At 32.4% G+C, this 3,819-nt stretch overlaps 1 non-coding gene across 1 annotated transcript; it reads left to right on the top strand.

Annotated features, from left to right (window-relative positions):
• The first annotated feature begins 3,038 nt into the window (after nt 1–3,038).
• On the top strand, nt 3,039–3,145 carry LOC141670002 (small nucleolar RNA R71). The gene has a single exon (XR_012554254.1). It is a non-coding gene; the product is annotated as a small nucleolar RNA R71 (small nucleolar RNA).
• Nucleotides 3,146–3,819: the final 674 nt, after the last annotated feature.

Genomic DNA, 3,819 nt, shown 5'->3' with positions numbered 1-3,819 from the left:
TATTGAAAATTCATATTCAATTACGTGTTTCATAAACACAAGAATCTCATGATCGTATTCATAATATTTATTGTTAAGGCAAGAAATGATTCATATTCTAGATTTTCTAGAGCACGCCTTATATTGATTTAAGTTCACCTAAATCTATCATCGCATGGTAAACATAGGCATATATCTCATATATAAAATTAAATAAACAAGTAAATGTAAAGTGCAATAAAGTAAATGTGTTTGGTTATGGCCCCATCCTATGTGATCTTTATCAAGCTCATGATAAAGATCAAGGTCAATCTAATATTGTGATGGAAATAAATACAACTACTTATTACATAAGTCTTCTTCTTTGTTTAGACTTCTTGTATGCCTCGTCTTCTTCTTTGTATCACCTCCATTGGATAGCATTCTTGAGTCTTCAATTACATTACATGATTGAAAGTAAAACTAATCTAATGAACTTACAAGAATAACTCGAGTTACATTCGAGATTTATGATTACAAAGATTGACGACATGCAAGTCATATTTAAAACCAAAACCAAAACCATTACACTAAGGTCGAAAGGCCATAACCATCCACCATGCTCATACAACATATAAAAGCATGTTAAAACACATAATATGATCTTAACATATCATATTATCCATGATTTAATCATAAAAAAAAATATGACAAAATCAGAAAAATTAGAATCAAATCATAAAATAAAGAATCACTGTTTACAGGCAGTAAACGACGTCAAACGCCTTACAGACGAGTCGTTGATAGCTATAGCTATCAGTTTTGTTCAGACGCTTGTTTACCTGTAGAATAGGGTATTCATTTGCGTAAATCGGACACCAGACCCATATTTCAGCAAATCTGCAGCAGCCAATTCAGAATCCGTATCTAATATGATTCTCATAATTAGAACAAACATAAATCATGTATATATCAGTATATATACAGATTACATAATCATCTTATGATTATACAACTCACATGAATATCATATATTCAAAACCATACATATATAAGCATATTATATCAACATCAAATCATGGCGAATCACGTACATGCTCATATATCGAAAACAGTTAAACACATAAACGAATTAAAAACTTTTTGCAAGTAGCTCTGATGCCATTGAAGGGTTTTTAGCACATAAACGCAGCGAAAACGTAAATTTAATCTTAAAAAAAACCGAAACCCTCTGCAGGATCCATGCGAAAAATAATATTTAATTCGTAGTTCAGTATGTTTACCTTAAGAAGCTTTACGTTAATGGAAAGATGGAGGTCTTTAATAGTGATCCAAGAACGATGAACGGAGATCCTTAGCAGCTGCTCCTCAAGTGTGAAGCACTCCACCGGTATCCACCAAGAAAACGATGCAATGAAGGAGGAGGAGATGGAGAGAATTAGGGTTTTGTAAATCTTTTTGGTTTGAGGCAAAAATAGGGTTTATAATAGTATATTTATAGGCAAAATTTTCAGCTAAAATTTTTTTTATAAAATATTATTATTATCAATCCTTTATTATTCTCACTAATAATTAAAACACCTTTTAATTATTAATCCTTTTTCTAAACTCTTTAGAAATAATTCTCTCACTTGATTTAATTTCCAAAAATTAAATTCTTAATTAATAATATTAAGAACCTTTTCTTATTTAATTTATAATCAATTAAATCTCATTTAATAAATTATTAAATTTACCAATTAATTATTTATTTCATAAATAAATAATTATCAGCCATTATTAATTAATTCCTCCACCATTAAATCATTCTCTTTTATGGTGTGACCCTATAGGTTTAATATTAAGCCGGTAGTAGAAATAAATAATATTAAAACTATTTTATCATTATTTATATAAATTCTCTAATTCATTAAATATGATTAATTAATTAATCATATTTATTCTACATCGTGAGGGATACTTCTCAGCATATCGTGACTATCCGGATAATACGAATTCACTGCTTAGAATACCAAGAACCTATTCAGTGCATAGTTACTGTAGAATTAATTTCTTCTACCCTGCAATGTCACGATTAAATACAAGGCATGGAACTTGTGTCAAGCCTATCTTATTTAATCACTTGCTTTCCCATTCACTATGCTTAATTCTATTTAATGTAAATTAGAAACTCCTTTCTAATTTCATTCACTCTGGCCAGAGATTCCTGAACTAACATAAGTGCATCAGCATTTAACATTCTCTTCCTACACTGGAAGGGGTAGATCCTTTATTGATCATACACTATCTTCGTGTACAAATTCCTATACCCAGTAGAGCCCTTATAATTGTCCCTTGAGACTAAGAACTAAACCAAAGCATAGTTCAGTGTGTACAAGATGACTATGATGACCTCAAGTCTAAGGATAATTGTGCAACTATCACTATGTGAACAACTGCTGACACGTGAGTGAACTCCATCAGTTGTTCAGCTGTGTGAGTCATGTTCAGTGAACTTATTCTATAATAAGCACCTACATACTAGCTATAGTGTCACCACACAAATGTCTATGAGAACAGACATCCTTCATAATGAAGCAAGCATAGTATGTACCGATCTTTGTGGATTATTAATTACCAGTTAGTAATCCTACGACCATAAACTATTTAAGTTTAGAGTTATCATCTTTTAGGTCTCATTATTATGATCTCATCACAATCCATAAAAAGTTTTTCTCTAAACTGTGGTATATCTTATTTAAACATTTAAATAGATAGAGCCCGCAATAAAAACAAAACAAGCCTTTTATTAATATCAATGAAATCAAAACAGATTACATAAACGTTATTCCTAAATCCTCATACATTATTGGACTTAGGACATATCTCTTTCAGTATCCACTTCAAGAACTCCTGCTACCTTGCCCTGTGGACATCTCTGGGTTGGATACTGATATTCATTAACAGCCATCAGTTCAATTAGATCATAAGCTTCCTCATAGCTCTTCGCTCATAAGGCTCCACCTGATGCTGCATCGAGCATGGGTCTGGACTGTGCTCCCAAACCATTATAAAAATAGTTAATGATCATCCAATCAGGCATTCCATGATGAGGACACTTCATAATAATCTCCTTGTAGCGCTCACAAGCTTCACATAGAGATTCTTTCGATTACTGCGCAAATTGAGTAATAGTGTTTCTGATTGCAGCTGTCTTTGCCATAGGGAAGAATTTAGTGAGAAACTTTTGAGCAAGATCTTCCCAAGTAGTAATCAAACCAGCTGGTAGAGAGTGTAACTAGCTCTTAGCCTTGTCCTTCAGAGAGAATGTGAATAGTTTCAGCTTCACAACATCTTCAGAAACACCGTTGAACTTGAAGGTGTCGCATATCTCAATGAAATCCCTAATGTGCATATTGGGATCCCCTATTAGAGAACCCCAAAAACTAGATTGAATTCTGCACCCATTGAATTATGCCAGGCTTGATCTCAAAGGTATTAGCTGTGATAGCTGGCCTGACAATGCTAGATTGAATGTCATTGATCTTGGGTTAAGAAAAATCTATCAAGGCTGTAATAACCCCAATTTTTGGAAATTTTTGAAACCCTTATGAATAGTGATTTTGCAGATTATGCTGAATGAGAAAACTTTTCATGCCACACTATGTAGGGGTTCTGGTATGGATATTCTGAGATTTTATTAGTACTTTATATGGGATATAAGTGTATATAAAGATCGTCAGAATCCAAATTCCAAACACTTTGATTTTTCCCGGAAATCCACTAGATACGGAAAGAATTGAGTATAAGGTAACAGGATAAAAAGGATTTAAATTAAAGGATTATAAGAGAGGATCATAAAAGGAATACAATATATTGAGA

This window comes from Apium graveolens, chromosome 6, assembly GCF_009905375.1.
Source record: "Apium graveolens cultivar Ventura chromosome 6, ASM990537v1, whole genome shotgun sequence".
NCBI lineage: Eukaryota > Viridiplantae > Streptophyta > Magnoliopsida > Apiales > Apiaceae > Apium > Apium graveolens.
Note: the sequence above shows the minus strand (reverse complement) of the source record. Positions and strands in the feature narration are given on the sequence as shown.